This window comes from Schistocerca nitens, chromosome 9 (genome assembly GCF_023898315.1).
Source record: "Schistocerca nitens isolate TAMUIC-IGC-003100 chromosome 9, iqSchNite1.1, whole genome shotgun sequence".
NCBI lineage: Eukaryota > Metazoa > Arthropoda > Insecta > Orthoptera > Acrididae > Schistocerca > Schistocerca nitens.
Window position 1 is genome coordinate 321167685 of NC_064622.1, and position 18936 is coordinate 321186620.

An 18936-nucleotide genomic window follows, 5' to 3' on the forward strand; every position below is an offset into this window, starting at 1 on the left:
TAAACCTAACTAACCTAAGGACATCACACACATCCAAGTCCGAGGCAGGATTCGAACCTGCTACCGTAGCGGTCGCGCGGTTCCAGACTGTAGCGCCTAGAACCACTCGGCCACCGAGGCCTCCTAACTTCAGTCCTACGACTGCTTGCTTGCAGGTGTACATGCCATTATATTCCGTACAGGTGTCTTCATCTCTGCATCACTACTGTAACCAACAGACATCTTAACTTATTTATTGTATTCAGACATTGATTCCCTTCTGCACCCTCCCCCCCCCCCCACCCCATTTCCATACTTTCTTCCTGCTACCAAACTGACGATTCCTTGATAACTCAGGATGTGTCCCGTCATCCGATCCCTTCTTTTTGACCAGATGTGACAGATCTCCTGTTTTCCCCAATTCTACCCAGTACCTCCTTATCTGGTATTCCGTCTACATATCTAATCATCAGAATTCTCCTGTAGCACCAGATTTTAAAAACTTCTATCTTTCCTTTGTCAGAATTGCTTACCCTCTACCTTCCGCTTCTGTGCAAGTCTACACTCACCACAAATACCTCCACAAAAGGCTTCCTAACACATAACTCTTAACTCACGAGGCAACTTTTCTGTAACGTGTACTACGAGGTGCTGCCTATGAGACACCTTTCTTTAAAACGAGATTTAGGGCTCCATTAATTTAAGTTATATAATAATAAACTTTTACATTTCTCATCACCTGTTTAAATACTCGTTGTTGATCTGTAGTATCTTCGTTCTGCCATATAAAATCACATACTTTCTTTAATTTGTTAAATGATCCGTGTAAAAAACTGTTCGCGAACTGAATTTTAAAAATTATAGTATCTCTGTAGCAAATATATTTTCACGTAAAACTAAATGGTAGGGTATAAACTTGCACATTAAAACTGCCCTCGATAAGTACAAAAAGGAAGTCTGCAAAATTGACACTCCATGCCGGGCCTAAATTCTTGTTTATCACCATTCAGCACACATCTGATTTTAACTAACACTTTAAGTATTTTAGTGGAGAATGGTCACATTTAGAGTTGTCCTGAAGTTCTTACGCTGAATGATCCTACGCTAGGAGAAGTGTGTCCGCTGACTATTGTAAAATCGTAGTCTTTTTCGTTTGTTTTTTGATCTATATCACTGACGTCTTCCTCCAGCTACAGACTGACAATTGCATCAAACCTAGAATCGTTAAAACTCACACGTTCCTAATAACACATTTGGTACTGTACTGAAAAAAAGAAAAACTGGTACGTTTATCAATGATGTGCGATCTGGGACATCCTAACGCCTATCAACAATACGTGTCAACAACAAACAAAGAAGGCGATACAGCAACCGCCAGCAAAACATCGTAGTGTTGTTAATTTAAGGACGTGACGGGAGGGGAGAGATTCCGCCGGAACTTGCTGGAAAGCGTTTTAGAAGTCTTTAGCTTGGTCTGAGAGACAACATCTTGTGACTTAAGGATTAAATCTGTTCAAAAAATGGCTCTGAGCACTATGGGACTCAACTGCTGAGGTCATTAGTCCCCTAGAACTTAGAACTAGTTAAACCTAACTAACCTAAGGACATCACAAACATCCATGCCCGAGGCAGGATTCGAACCTGCGACCGTAGCGGGCTTGCGGTTTCAGACTGCAGCGCCTTTAACCGCACGGCCACTTCGGCCGGCATTAAATCTGTATTAGATGTTACCAAATTCATAGTTTTCAGCCGCGCGGTATAGCTTTGTCGGTCCTGGGCGTCTTGTCTCGGTTCGCGTGGCTCTCGCCCTCAGAGGTTCGAGTCCTCTCTCGGGCTTGGGTATGTGTGTTGTCCTTAGCGTAAGTTAGATTAATTTGTGTGTAAGCCTTGGGACCGACGACCTCAGCAGTTTGGTCCCATAGTCCTTACCAAAAATGTCCTATTTTTCAGCCTCTCTCTCTTGCTGGTGCCAGTCTGCATTTTGTGATTTTACTACTTCGGTCATCAGCTGTTATTTTGCTGACAAATTAAGCTACATATCTAACTGAAAAAATAAAGTTCGGACATTTTCTGCTGTTATTAATAACATTATGACAAGCAGTGGGTCTCTATGTTACTGGACTATATAACTCCGGTTATCCGAATCCAGAATGTGTGAAGAGATATAAAAGGCGGGAGAGCAGCGTGGGACATTTTGTAGGGCGTTGGAGGCAACATAATATCGGAAGACGACACTTTTTTACCGGCAGCCCGGGCTTGTTTTGAAGGAGAAGAAGTTCTTTTCAATTTTACGGAAAGAGAACATTAATTCATGTTTGCACTATGACAGGGATAATGTTTTTGTGGGGTCCAAAAGTACAAAAGTTCCTCCCGCCTCCCGTAACGACAATTTGAGGGCCGGTAGCTGGTGTCACTACGGCGGCTTCCGTCGCATTAATCTCCTGCCTGTTTACGTCGAAGAGCTGGCGCCTGTTTGTCACCGCCACTGCTAAGGTGTTTTCGCCTGCACAGAAGTTGGGCCTCACAAATTCCGTTCGTCCCAGCAGCACATAAATATTTAACGTCTTATTTTCGCTGTTCCGTGCACGTTATATGTATACAGAAAAATGAGACTTAATTATCTGTTTTAAGCTTTTCATGCTGTTGGCTTGAAAATACTCTTTGAAATTCTTAAGATATAAGGGACAAAACGCAGAGAGCCAAAGGTTATTTATACTTTGCATACAACAGTTGTAAGAATGAAAATGAATAATTGGTTGAGAAGGAAGTCAGTCAGGGTAATAGCCTATCCCCGACATAATTCAGTCAGTACTCTGAGAAAATAGCAAAGGAGACCAAGGGCAAATTTTGAAAAGGTATTAAAGTGCATGGAGAGGAAATAAAATATTGGTGGTTTGCTGATGACGTTGTAATTACATTAGAGGCAGCAAAGAACTTGGAAGAGAAGATGAACGGAATAATGTTGCCTTGTGTGTAAGGATAAGATGACTATTAACATGGGTAATGGAATGTAGTCGAATAAAATCAGATGATGATGGAGGAGTCCACCCGCCAGGGTAGCCGAGCGCGCTAACGCACTGCCTCCTGGACTCGGGTAGGCGCGCCGGCCCCGGATCGAATCCGCCCGGTGGATTAACGACGAGGGCCGGTATGCTGGCCAGCCTGGATGTGGTTTTTAGGCGGTTTTCCACATCCCACTAGGTGAATACCGGGCTGTTCCCCACGTTCCGCCACAGTTACACGCGTCGCAGACACTTGTAACATGTCCGCACTATTTCACGATTTACACTAGCCGCAGACTGTTGGGCTACACTGATTCCGTCCTGAGGGTTACAGGGTGGAGCCAGAAAGGGCATCCGGCCATCCCTAACACTAACACTGCAAAATCCGTTGTAACCACGCCGACCCTGCGATCGCTGCGGGACTATGGCGTAAGCGAAAGAGGAATCCAGTGGACAGGTCATGTAGCCTATATGCCACAACAAAGACAAGGGAAGAATGTATTTCAGAGGAAACCAAACCGCAGGTGTCCCATAGGACGACTTTGTCAGCGCTGGACGGTCGATCTGGCGAAGGGTCTGGCAGCCCTGGGGATTGAAGGTACCTAGAGGAACCGAGCACAACACAGAAAGGGATGGAGGCTGTTTGTGAAAGCAGAACGTGGTCTCTAGGGCCCGTGGTCGCTGGATGCGTAACACGTATGTAGTGTTTATGGAACTAGCTAATGAAGAGAGACACTAAAGATGGAAGTGGTGCTACTTGGACAGAAAAAAACCGATGATAGCCGAAGTAGAAAGGATGCAAAATGCAGACTGACAATAGAAAGGAGTACTTCTCTGAAGAAGAGATATTTATGAATTTATTAACTTCAAATGTAAATTTAAATGTTAGGTAGTCCTTTCCGGAGTCATTTTTTCTGGAACATAGTCTTGTTCACAAGTGAAAGACAACGACTGAGAGGTTCAGACAAGGAGAGTATAGTGGCAATGAAAACGGGTGGCTAGTGCAGAATGTTGATGTTTAGATAAGATACTGAATCGAATTTAAGGAAAAAATTAAATCTATCACACATTTTGACTGAAAGACGCGATCTGTTGATACGGCACATTTTGAGCCATGAAGGATAGTCAGTTTGATGATGGAGGTAAGTGAGGGGAGTGGGGGGGGGGCGGCTAAAAGTTGTAGAAGGAGAGCAAGGGATGAATGGGTAAGCAGTTTCAATTAGAATACTGCAGGTATTCGGAGATTAAGAGATTTGCACAGAATAAGTTCGCATGGAGAGTTGTATCAAACCTTTCTTTGAACTGATGACCGCCACAACAACAGTTATGTTATTTAATCCAACCTGAACCTTGCTGAAGTCAGTATCATCCAGCTAAGGATTGCTGATACACAACGCAGCTTGACGCACTTCCCACACGTATTGCATAAAAAACGGTAGTGAATGTCTTTGCTTCTCAAAAGCTGAGTAAAGCCATTGTTTCGTGGATAACATTAGCACTGTAAACTAAAGCATTGCATGTAAAATACATGTTCGAATCTCCGCCAGTCGTAAACAATATTGTAGATCATTTTTGTGTAACAGCTAATTGTGTAATGTATCTTAGCTGTTAGCGCATAAGCACTTGGTGCTTCTTCAAAAAATTGCATACGGACGGAAATGAACGAAAGTACCCTTCACTACAACAACTGTATTGTCCAGCAGATCGAACTGAAGACCTTGTTAGGCGGCGGCATCCTCATGGTTACGCCAAGGAAACAAGGTGCGCAAGAGAGGAGGCGGTAAGCCCCACGCACACATCAGTATTCCTGCAAGTGAAAAGTGAAGCGCTGCTACAAACGCCACATGTCTGTGCACCAAAGTCTTGCACAACACAGCAACTTATCTTTGACCGCCCACCTTGTTTGAGAATACTTACCACCCGGTATCTCTTAGACAATAATCATACGCAGTTTAATGAAAATCAATCCATATTTCATTAGAAAAAACCACTTGCGAATTTAATTCTGTGCTTCATTTCACCATAAAAATCTGTAGTAGCGAGCCTTATTTGTAACTATGTCGTTTCTTTCCACCATGATGATTCGTTTGTGCTGTCACCTTTTAAAGCCACATACTGTAGAGAGCATAGACTTTTTTCGGACTTTCCTAGAGAGGAGTCTAGTTCTGTGCGACAGAAGCTGTAAAGTTTTCTAGAAGTTGCTGTTTCCTTGTATCGTCATTATATCAGAAAAATAACTACCTCACAACTCCTTTATTCATATCGTCAGTGTGATATTTATTATGTGCATTTTAATTCTTTTCCTCTGGGGCAGATACTTGAATCTCACTCGGTACGTTATCGTGCCTCTGCTGCCGTATTTTGACACCATCGATTTTCTCAGTTATAACATTTTGCTTGCACATTCATTTCCTATTCCACCAACAGTGTCACTCAGTTATTCTCCTCATCGTCAATAAATACAGTGAAGTAAACAGCGAGGCATCACGACTGGTAGCGAAAGCAGAAAGGCGCACCACTTTAAGGTGTTTTCTGTCTGTACCAAGTCACGTGACCAAGTTGGCTCCCGCAACGGCGGGGTTTAAGGTACATGTCGAGTAAAAAATGTACTCACTCATTTTGTGTGCTTTCAGCTGCAAGCGCATTAAGGTACTTTTCTACTTTATACGAGCCATCCACACAGCATATGAAGTGCCGCTGGCTACTTAAATATTCTTATGCAGTACCTGTACAAACGACATGATGCTGGCGACTCTGAGACCGTAATAAAACCAGTATAGCCATCTGAAGATGAGCGTATTAGTCCGAAACCACTCAGGGCTGTAAAACGAAGCTTCGTAGAGTTATTTGTGACTGGTTACGTTCACCATTAGCAGTGGCAATTTTTCTGTGGTGCTCTTAGAGCACACGTTCTTACTACGTCCATGGATGTCATGGACTGCTATGATAGTCACATTAGAGTTTCACATGCACTTTATGTGCAGATGCACGCACAAATGTAATGAGGACGACGTGATACGCTGACCGTGTAGAAAATTCAGACTTCATCTATTTTTTAACTAGCGATGGGCGGGGAAAAGCGGCGATGAACAACGCGTTTTTCTGGCAGATAGTATATCGAGTGGCAGCATTATGTCCATAAAACCCGTGTGATGCGATGGAATGTTGATGATATAGGTGACGTTGATCGGAGATAAAATATGTCAGTTCAGGCCTCCCTCGATTACAGTCTCAGGACTGGAGGACACTAATTTGACACATTCCAAGAACTAAACTGTTTATTATTCTAAACTTTTTGTCTCACTAGTGGCGAGACAGTGACACAAATATGGTTTAGTATGATCAGTAAATTCATAACAACATAATCTGCCGATTTTTTACGTTATGATATAGAGTGAGAGAGTTCGTTCTGCTGCGGAAACTTTAGTGTAGTGAGAAGTTTCGCATTGCAGTCAAAATTAGCAGTTTTATACTATCAATGGTCTATTCTTGTATGTCATGAGAACATCACTTTTACAAAGGGAAAGCAGACGGAAAGAGAAAGAGGACGGATTATAATATCCTATCTAGACGCTTACGGCTAGCAACTGCTGATGAGGTACTCTATTTATGGAGAACAAATATGGATGAACTGCTCAGACCGCACACGGCGGACACAGATTTAGGTCTAGTTTGCTAAGTTATAGACAAAATTGTGACGTGATGTAAGCACCCTGATGTGACATACTTGGCAGTGGTAGTAGCGGTGAGAGTTTGTGTTTTCCAAGCGAGTGCCTTCCACAAGTAATTGCGATATCCGGCGCCAGACTCACCCTTTTTCCTTGCCATCGTGACTGCAGCGATACTGGAAATATTTATTCGACATACAAGTAGCAAATAAATAGATTCTGTTACTACCAGTTAATGTGATACAGCTCTAACGTAATTGTTACTATGTTTTTAATAGGTTCTTCTCAGGTTTGCACAGTTCACACACTGCTTTTACACATGAATCTGCGTCTCTTTTTACCTCTACAGCTGAAGTGCACTTATCGTCGGTTCGTGAGTATAATTATCGGTTTACTTATTTTGTCCACGAGGTACGGCAGATGCCTGCGGCTATGAGCTTATGTCATGCACGATTCGACTTAACATTTGAAGTCCATAAACTATCGGCACTGTTACGCAACACTCATGAATACAGGCACTCCACTAACTCCTTTTTAAGATAAAATTTAATCATTTTGGAGTCTCATTCCGCTCCAAAACTCTGACGTGCGACACTCCCAAACAGAGAACACTATTCCAGCTATTCCTCTTTACAAGCCCACTACCACCTCTTTTGCGCCAAAACAAATCCATCGCTAACGCCACCACTGTTATTACAGATACCAACAGTAAGATAATAGCGTAGTTTACAGGGTGCAACAAAGACGGAGCGACTGAGTGATTGAACGACATATCGAGATTTTCTAGCTGTTTATCCCAGGCTCTGAGATTCAGAACATCTCCGCAGCTATCTTAAAAGAATCTGTTCAGATTTGTTATGGTGAAACTTTCGGTGACAGTTTTCTCACTGTTAGTCGACTTTGAAAAAAATTCGTAAGAAAAATTCCAGCAAACCACATGAACTGGAAATTTACCAAAAAATTATGAAACATAACATTTTTCACATTGTTTCCGCACTTGAAACTGCGTACTGTACGTCCTGGAATTCTTTCACTGCACAACGGGCCCTCTCTTGTCACAGCTTCCGTTGCGTTTCTCATACGAGCGTTGATTGAGTGACTGGGAACCATCGAAAGGGTAACTAAATACTTTTAGAGGATTCCGACTTGTATTTTATCTGTAACTTTCTTTCCCTCTTGTATTTAGTACATTCACATAAACACGAGTATGAAATTTCCAAGACGTCTACATTAATTGTATTACTCATACCTATTGGGCTAATATGAAGTATTGATAGAATATTGTAAATGTACATTGTCTGTGCAGCACGTACATAATTAGGTACAGAAAGTGTGGCTGACAGACTTCGACGTTTTAACAGAAAACTGGACACTGGTTGTGAGTGAGTCCTGCCTAATTTCAATACATTTTGAGAAGTGCTCTACATATTTTATCAGATTTTGAAATCCAAGAGAGAAAACACGCTGTAGAAGTCGCTATTGCCGTTGTGGGAGACTGAAAGTGCAGCAATCTGTCCATAATAATTTTCTGTGCTAATGTTCTGCAAAATGAATTGAACTGACAGAAAAATTGCCGGTCCATCGGATAAAGTGCAATCGGCGCATCAGGTGACATACAAGCGTCTTGTATATCTTCGTTAAAGTGTTTTCAAAATAATGCTGATAATGATCATGATCAAGAAAGTAGAAAAATAAGGGATTTTTTTTCAAGGATCGGAAGATAAGCGTGACAAACGAGAAGTAAAAGGTTCTCCTTTAACGTTTTTCCAGAGTCAGATGTGTCTACCGGCAGAATTTCTATGCAAAACAAAGCTATTTTCACACGTGTTGCAGTTTCAGGTATATTCGTGAAGACTAAAGATGTCCAGGTAACTGTGAACCATCCAGACCAATCACGGAAATTGTGGTGTTCAAAAATGTAAGTGCAGGGGAGGAGTCCGGAGTTGTCACTGTACATTCTTGAGCTTTGTATGGAATCAACCTTTATCTTGCATTACATTTTCAAACTTACACCGATCTGCAAGATCCACTAAAGACAGTTAACTTATTCTTTGCTTATGTTGCAATCATCTTATTTCATCCAATACACCACCATTTTGTCTTTTCATAAAGGAGTATTTTCAGTTTCTAACATTTTGACAGGAATCAGGAAGGTAGCTGTCAGGTAGCCAGAACCGTGAACAAGCTGAATTATTGCATAAACAATTCTATTAACAAAAAAATAACTTGGAGTTCTGGAAAATAACTAAATTTATCAATAGAGAATTTATTAAAAGAATATTTTTCCTTCATTTGCTAAATTATTAGAGCAACATGTACTCAGTTCATTTGTTAGACAATATTTCTGAAATTAATATGAAAAGAAGGCCTCGAATTTACTAGTTGAATTAATTAAGCAACATTTACTTTAGAACAATTAAAATATAATTTCGGTGATATTTGAAGAATACAGACATATCGCACAAACCATTAGGTTCATTGGCGTTGAGGTAAGGGTTAAACCAGGCAACATGATAGTCCCTTGCTTCTAAACAAACCCTTGGAGTAGTAGTAAGAAGCCTCAATTAGTTACGATCAGAAATGATGCAGAACTATAGCAGAGACAGAAACACAATTATAAAGAGGATGCAAATCGTTAAGAAACCAATGTAGACATTTGGCTACGAATAAGCACATGAAATGCCAATTATACTCGATTAAACAATACAAGAATTAATAAGCCAGATGTACTCTGAACCTACGGTAGACTGAAAGCCGAGCGGTGACCTCTCCAGTTGACGGGATGCTAGGCAATGACTGTGGACTCGTCAGAAACACCAAAGAAACGTTATTAATTCATGACACCTTTATTCCTGCCGGGTACAATGTGGCCCGCATAAACACAGGCTGGCTGAGCTTGGTGATATCAACAACTTTCCCCGAGTGAGCTAGTTCTGACAAGTCCGGTAAATAAGGACAAATGTAATGTACACTCAGAGCCTGTACGTCATTGGCGTGATGACACCGGCTCCGGGCCGCACCAGTCTTGCTAGTGCAGCGCCGCGTGCTGTGACGTAGCGGTGGAATGCCCTCACTTCGGCGGCGCGTGGCTGGCGGCGCCCGGCTGGCCGGCCAGCTCGGCGGCGGACAGCAGGCCGCTGCGCATAGAAGGCTCCGGGTTGGAGTCCCGGCGCTATCGGCACGAGAGGCGTTCTCGTAGTGCGGAGTGTACTCTGTCCCACCCCGTCTTCTTCCCTGCTCCTCCTGGTGGCTCGTCCGCAGTGGACGGGCGGAACGAGCTGCAGTCCCCCAGCGTCGTCAGCTCACCCGGTTATGACGGCGGATGCACAGGGCCTAGGCACCGCACAAACTCGAAGACGGCTCACTGATGTGGTCAGCACTGGCGGCGAGCGAGCCTGCCGCCATGTCTGCTAATCCTGGGTTGATGACTGACAGCAGCAGCAGAGGGGACCAGAGCTTGTACTGTCCCCTCATGTCTGCTGCTGGATGGGCCGCCCTTACTACAACATCTCCTTAATAAAGATTAACATGTCGACCCCCGAGTTGAGCGCTATACAGCGTCCCAGTACACATCTAACTGCAAGTCTAACTGCGAGTGCCTTGTTGCTATCAAAGCTGTTGGTCACAGTCAGTGTGCTCCCTGCCGCCGTTGGATAAGCAGCTGCAGCAGCAAGTCGTATACTCCTAGCTCACTCATTTCTTACATAGTTTAATTCTTAATTTCTTTGCGTGTTTTTGGTACTTGCATTGTTTGATACATAAATTTCGGGCGTATTATAGTATTTGAGAGTTGTAGCATCGCGTTTTAGTACCTGAATAGTGTTAAATCGCGTAGTCTCCTTCCGCTGTCGAGCAGTGTCAGCAGTGCGCAAGTAGCAGCATTACTGCATTTACTAGGCAATCTTGTATTTTAATAACCGTTTAAATTTTGTCGATTTGTTTGCGCTCTCTGTAGATTAGTTCAGACGTTCTTTGCAAAACAGTTTTTAGCATGGATAGGGACTGCAACTGCTGTGTTCGGATGCAGGCTGAGTTGGCATCCCTTCGCTCTCAGCTTCAGGCAGTGTTGACTTCGGTCACACAGCTTGAGGCTGTTGCCAATGGGCATTAATGTGGGGGTCCGGATGGGGATTTGTCGGGGTCGGCCAGCTCGTCCCACGCATCCCCCGATCGGACTACGACTGTGGTTGCCCGGGATACTGCCCGCATTGAGGCTGATCCCTCACCTGTGGTAGAGTGGGAGGTCGTCTCAAGGTGTGGCAGGGGGCGAAAGACATTCCGGAGGGCTGAACGGAAGGCCTCTCCAGTTTGTCTGACGAACCGGTTTCAGGCTCTGTCTCAGGCTGATACTGATCTTCGGCCTGACATAGCTGCTTGTCCTGTTCCAGAGGTTGCCCCTCAGTCTGCAAGATCCAGGCGGTCGCAGAGGGTGGGCTTACTGGTAGTTGGGAGCTCCAACGTCAGGCGCGTAATGGGGACCCTTAGGGAAATGGCAGCAAGAGAGGGGAAGAAAACCAATGTGCACTCCGTGTGCATACCGGGGGGAGTCATTCCAGATGTGGAAAGGGTCCTTCCGGATGCCATGAAGGGTACAGGGTGCACCCATCTGCAGGTGGTCGCTCATGTCGGCACCAATGATGTGTGTCGCGATGGATCGGAAGAAATCCTCTCTGGCTTCCGGCGGCTATCTGATTTGGTGAAGACTGCCAGTCTCGCTAGCGGGATGAAAGCAGAGCTCACCATCTGCAGCATCGTCGACAGGACTGACTGCGGACCTTTGGTACAGAGCCGAGTGGAGGGTCTGAATCAGAGGCTGAGACGGTTCTGCGACCATGTGGGCTGCAGATTCCTCGACTTGCGCCATAGGGTGGGGGGGTTTCGGGTTCCGCTGGATAGGTCAGGAGTCCACTACACGCAACAAGCGGCTACACGGGTAGCAGGGGTTGTGTGGCGTGGGCTGGGCGGTTTTTTAGGTTAGATGGCCTTCGGCAAGTACAGAAAGGGCAACAGCCTCAACGGGTGCGGGGCAAAGTCAGGGCATGCGGGGGCCAAGCAGCAATCGGTATTGTAATTGTCAACTGTCGAAGCTGCGTTGGTAAAGTACCGGAACTTCAAGCGCTGATGGAAAGCACCGAAGCTGAAATCGTTATAGGTACAGAAAGCTGGCTTAAGCCAGAGATAAATTCTGCCGAAATTTTTACAAAGGTACAGACGGTGTTTAGGAAGGATAGATTGCATGCAACCGGTGGTGGAGTGTTCGTCGCTGTTAGTAGTAGTTTATCCTGTAGTGAAGTAGAAGTGGATAGTTCCTGTGAATTATTATGGGTGGAGGTTATACTCAACAACCGAGCTAGGTTAATAATTGGCTCCTTTTACCGACCTCCCGACTCAGCAGCGTTAGTGGCAGAACAACTGAGAGAAAATTTGGAATACATTTCACATAAATTTCCTCAGCATGTTATAGTCTTAGGTGGAGATTTCAATTTACCAGATATAGACTGGGACACTCAGATGTTTAGGACGGGTGGTAGGTACAGAGCATCGAGTGACATTATACTGAGTGCACTATCCGAAAATTACCTCGAGCGATTAAACAGAGAACCGACTCGTGGAGATAACATCTTGGACGTACTGATAACAAACAGACCCGAACTTTTCGACTCTGTAAGTGCAGAACAGGGAATCAGTGATCATAAGGCCGTTGCAGCATCCCTGAATATGGAAGTTAATAGGAATATAAAAAAAGGGAGGAAGGTTTATCTGTTTAGCAAGAGTAATAGAAGGCAGATTTCAGACTACCTAACAGATCAAAACGAAAATTTCTGTTCCGACACTGACAATGTTGAGTGTTTATGGAAAAAGTTCAAGGCAATCGTAAAATGCGTTTTAGACAGGCACGTGCCGAGTAAAACTGTGAGGGACGGGAAAAACCCACCGTGGCACAACAACGAAGTTAGGAAACTACTGCGAAAGCAAAGAGAGCTTCACTCCAAGTTTAAACGCAGCCAAAACCTCTCCGACAAACAGAAGCTAAGCGATGTCAAAGTTAGCGTAAGGAGGGCTATGCGAGAAGCGTTCAGTGAATTCGAAAGTAAAATTCTATGTACCGACTTGACAGAAAATCCTAGGAAGTTTTGGTCTTACGTTAAATCAGTAAGTGGCTCGAAACAGCATATCAAGACACTCCGGGATGATGGCATTGAAACAGAGGATGACACGCATAAAGCTGAAATACTAAACACCTTTTTCCAAAGCTGTTTCACAGAGGAAGACCGCACTGCAGTTCCTTCTCTAAATCCTCGCACAAACGAAAAAATGGCTGACATCGAAATAAGTGTCCAAGGAATAGAAAAGCAACTGGAATCACTCAACAGAGGAAAGTCCACTGGACCTGACGGGATACCAATTCGATTCTACAAAGAGTACGCGAAAGAACTTGCCCCCCTTCTAACAGCCGTGTACCGCAAGTCTCTAGAGGAACGGAGGGTTCCAAATGATTGGAAAAGAGCACAGGTAGTCCCAGTCTTCAAGAAGGGTCGTCGAGCAGATGCGCAAAACTATAGACCTATATCTCTGACGTCGATCTGTTGTAGAATTTTAGAACATGTTTTTTTCTCGAGTATCATGTCGTTTTTGGAAACCCAGAATCTACTATGTAGGAATCAACATGGATTCCGGAAACAGCGATCGTGTGAGACCCAACTCGCGTTATTTGTTCATGAGACCCAGAAAATATTAGATACAGGCTCCCAGGTAGATGCTATTTTTCTTGACTTCCGGAAGGCGTTCGATAGAGTTCCGCACTGTCGCCTGATAAACAAAGTAAGAGCCTACGGAATATCAGACCAGCTGTGTGGCTGGATTGAAGAGTTTTTAGCAAACAGAACACAGCATGTTGTTATCAATGGAGAGACGTCTACAGACGTTAAAGTAACCTCTGGCATGCCACAGGGGAGTGTTATGGGACCATTGCTTTTCGCAATATATATAAATGACCTAGTAGATAGTGTCGGAAGTTCCATGCGGCTTTTCGCGGATGATGCTGTAGTACACAGAGAAGTTGCAGCATTAGAAAATTGTAGCGAAATGCAGGAAGATCTGCAGCGGATAGGCACTTGGTGCAGGGAGTGGCAACTGTCCCTTAACATAGACAAATGTAATGTATTGCGAATACATAGAAAGAAGGATCTTTTATTGTATGATTATATGATAGCGGAACAAACACTGGTAGCAGTTACTTCTGTAAAATATCTGGGAGTATGCGTGCGGAACGATTTGAAGTGGAATGATCATATAAAATTTATTGTTGGTAAGGCGGGTACCAGGTTGAGATTCATTGGGAGAGTGCTTAGAAAATGTAGTCCATCAACAAAGGAGGTGGCTTACAAAACACTCTTTCGACCTATACTTGAGTATTGCTCATCAGTGTGGGATCCTTACCAGATCGGGTTGACGGAGGAGATAGAGAAGATCCAAAGAAGAGCGGCGCGTTTCATCACAGGGTTATTTGGTAACCGTGATAGCGTTACGGAGATGTTTAATAAACTCAAGTGGCAGACTCTGCAAGAGAGGCGCTCTGCATCGCGGTGTAGCTTGCTCGCCAGGTTTCGAGAGGGTGCGTTTCTGGATGAGGTATCGAATATATTGCTTCCCCCTACTTATACCTCCCGAGGAGATCACGAATGTAAAATTAGGGAGATTAGAGCGCGCACGGAGGCTTTCAGACAGTCGTTCTTCCCGCGAACCATACGCGACTGGAACAGGAAAGGGAGGTAATGACAGTGGCACGTAAAGTGCCCTCCGCCACACACCGTTGGGTGGCTTGCGGAGTATAAATGTAGATCTAGATGTAGATGTAGATTTATAGGAAGCACGAGCGACGTCCTGACGTCATGCTCGTTTGTAATGAACGCATTCGTTCCACTTATACTGCTGATTTATCTGTTGTACTCGCCCCCTTATGTGTTCTTGTGACAGAGTTACATGTTGTTACGGCAGACTTACGCGAAGTTATGAAATGCAGTACAGCTGACGCTATACCTCTGTCTTACACTCTACGAAAATCTCCGTCTAACACAAACCCGCGTGCTCTCTCGCCTGTTGTGTGTAACCAGGCCACTGCCCCTGCGTGATGACACATTGCGATACATGTGCAATCCTCTTACCTCTTGGCTAACCTACTGCCTCTGGCTCTCGGCATAGGGAACGAAACTTTGACAACATTCCACGTTTCCAACTCTTTACTATTCCGCGACACTACAGTACCATGTTCTCCTTTGCACTGCTCCACTCACACTGGCACAGCCCACAATACACCCTGAACCAATGTGGATCATGAAGCAGGAGTATACTTGCTGTGCTCGTCACGAGGTGTGGTTATGTGCAAACATTCACGTCTAATTGTACCCATTCGTCCGGGTCACTTTTACTTACCCCGACATGTATTGTGGAATTACCGCAGTGAGCTGGTTCTGACAAGTCCGGTAAATGAGGACAAATGTGATATACACTCAGAGCCTGTACATCATTGGCGTGGACTCGGCCCTCTAAATAAAGAGACTTTGGAAGGTCTAGAATACATTTGGTCATGTTGCCACTCTGTCACTCTGTCCATGACACTAAAACCAGAGGGAACGATTATTGCGTTTTAGTGAACCATGATAAACTGATAGACGATGGCTAACCATTCACTTGCTTGCTGACTTCAGCACAGAGCTCGATTTACACCACAGCCATGGCATGCTGTTTTTGCATACTAAATCAGTGCCGACAACATTTGTCATGCAGAATGTATGAATGTATAAGTGACTTCAGCACTGCAGTCAATGGCCGGGTGCAAGCACACGTGCCATGAAGGAGTGCTGATGCCCTGTCAGCGAGTCGTGACTGGCGAGCAGCCAACCATTTTCTACAACTGGGTCACTGCCGATCATATGCGAGCTGCCAACCTGCACCAACCAGATAAGGTGCGCCCTCAAGCCTCCTGGCCAACTCGTGAGCATCTGCTGCAGTTTCGGTCGGTCCATGGTACTCGACCAGAGTCTAGTCTTGACGACAACCAAAATCGTGGACCACAGTCTGCAGTCTCTACCTCAGCCTCAGCGTATGATGGGCTGTCTTCGAGAGCGCGAGAGCGATGAGGTGGGAGCCGTACTGGGTGACTGTGGAACGCCTGGATGGGGTTCGCCTTTCTAGCCCCGCAACCAGCACAGCATGTGGACATGGCACTGTGCTGCCATGGTGACGTCGCGACTCGCTGACATGGCATCAGCACTCGTTCACGGCACGTGTGCTTGCACCCGGCCATTGACTGCAGCACTGAAGTCACTTATACTTCCATTCATTCCGCACAATAAGTAAGTGTTATTACAGACAATGCTCGATCTCCTGATCAGACCACGAATTCAGCAAGCTGGTCACAAAAACGCTTTTCCTGTTGATACCTTTGGTTCATGTGTGTTGTATATCTTCGTAGCAAGCAGAAATCGCCAACCGAATATGTGGTGTAGTGCCTGCTGGGACACATAACTACCATACATTAAATTTTTTAACGCAGTTTCCTGAAAGTGCGTACACTCGCTCTCATTAAAGAGTTTGACAGTTTGTGGGAAGTCTGCTGCTGTAATTGTATAGTTGCCAAATTCTACTGATGGTAACTGCTGGTAACTATTCACTTCCATGGAACATTGACACAATTTGCGTTAAGTTAGCATACAAGCAGTTCCAGTCATCCCTAGGAAATATTACTTTGTCCACCATCTTTGGGTTACCAAATGCCACTACCTGAACTCACAGTTTGAAGATATTCCAACACTGACACCCCCACATGCACTGCTGTTTACATTGTATTGTTGGATTCTGATTTTAACATACACTCCTGGAAATGGAAAAAAGAACACATTGACACCGGTGTGTCAGACCCACCATACTTGCTCCGGACACTGCGAGAGGGCTGTACAAGCAATGATCACACGCACGGCACAGCGGACACACCAGGACCCGCGGTGTTGGCCGTCGAATGGCGCTAGCTGCGCAGCATTTGTGCACCGCCGCCGTCAGTGTCAGCCAGTTTGCCGTGGCCTACGGAGCTCCATCGCAGTCTTTAACACTGGTAGCATGCCGCGACAGCGTGGACGTGAACCGTATGTGCAGTTGACGGACTTTGAGCGAGGGCGTATAGTGGGCATGCGGGAGGCCGGGTGGACGTACCGCCGAATTGCTCAACACGTGGGGCGTGAGGTCTCCACAGTACATCGATGTTGTCGCCAGTGGTCGGCGGAAGGTGCACGTGCCCGTCGACCTGGGACCGGACCGCAGCGACGCACGGATGCACGCCAAGACCGTAGGATCCTACGCAGTGCCGTAGGGGACCGCACCGCCACTTCCCAGCAAATTAGGGACACTGTTGCTCCTGGGGTATCGGCGAGGACCATTCGCAACCGTCTCCATGAAGCTGGGCTACGGTCCCGCACACCGTTAGGCCGTCTTCCGCTCACGCCCCAACATCGTGCAGCCCGCCTCCAGTGGTGTCGCGACAGGCGTGAATGGAGGGACGAATGGAGACGTGTCGTCTTCAGCGATGAGAGTCGCTTCTGCCTTGGTGCCAATGATGAATATATTCGTGTTTGGCGCCGTGCAGGTGAGCGCCACAATCAGGACTGCATACGACCGAGGCACACAGGGCCAACACCCGGCATCATGGTGTGGGGAGCAATCTCCTACACTGGCCGTACACCACTGGTGATCGTCGAGGGGACACTGAATAGTGCACGGTACATCCAAACCGTCATCGAACCCATCGTTCTACCATTCCTAGACCGGCAAGGGAACTTGCTGTTCCAACAGGACAATGCACGTCCGCATGTATCCCGTGCCACCCAACGTGCTCTAGAAGGTGTAAGTCAACTACCCTGGCCAGCAAGATCTCCGGATCTGTCCCCCATTGAGCATGTTTGGGACTGGATGAAGCGTCGTCTCACGCGGTCTGCACGTCCAGCACGAACGCTGGTCCAACTGAGGCGCCAGGTGGAAATGGCATGGCAAGCCGTTCCACGGGACTACATCCAGCATCTCTACGATCGTCTCCATGGGAGAATAGCAGCCTGCATTGCTGCGAAAGGTGGATATACACTGTACTAGTGCCGACATTGTGCGTGCTCTGTTGCCTGTGTCTATGTGCCTGTGGTTCTGTCAGTGTGATCATGTGATGTATCTGACCCCAGGAATGTGTCAATAAAGTTTCCCCTTCCTGGGACAATGAATTCACGGTGTTCTTATTTCAATTTCCAGGAGTGTATCTGTAAGATAGATGAAGAAACGTAAAATTTTCTGACTGCGTTCATCTCCATCAGTGCTATTACTTATATGATTGCTTTCTTACTGTGGGCAGAGTAGCTAATGGCAAGACATGACTTACTGAAGTCACTCACATGACTAAGCGATCAAATTGTCATTGACTGTTTCTAAAGATTTTTCGCTATATGTGTAACACCAATCTAAAACAAAATGGCACCATAATTATACAATGTATATGCTATACAAATACAAGTGCGCATTGGATGTAGCGGTCAGTTAATCCCCACTGCAGCAATGAGTAACGTCGTCCTATTTCATGAAGCTAAGACCTGTCACTGTATGGAATTCCTCTCAATGCCAACTTCTGTGAAGGCAGTGCACGTATTATCGGTGTTGTAAGTGCAGATACAACTCGTATTGGGTTAAAATAGCTGCTGCCACAGATAACGTCATTGGTCAATGCAGGGCCTTAGTATATTCTCAGAATCATCTCATCAGACATGTGCTAACTATTCTACAGTAAATTATTATTCCAGTGTTGTACTAACTTATTCCAATTGCAGATTATGTATTTACCGCTTAAGAGGACAGCTCCAATGTGTATTACACGTACTGTTGGCTAAAATCGAAAAATGAGTCTAAGGTACTTATAAATGTATAAGAAATAATTGAAAAAATATGGCGGTTTCTGAATCCAGTCGATAATTACTTATTTCCCACACAACTTATACCTCGTTTGTGTGATATCTCACATGAATTTCATTTGATACTTCAATTGTTTAAAAATAACACTGTTATTTCTAAATTTGAAGGTTGGTGTAAGCACTATGATGTAAATCGGCGATGTCAAATTAATGGATCGCTACCCATTAGCATACATTGTCTAGGATGTAGAAAAGAAGATAAATAAAAATAATTCTTGTCAGACATGTTTTTTTATTCATAAAATTCTGTGTGATCAGCGTAGTTCAAATCACTATTACGTTAACGGT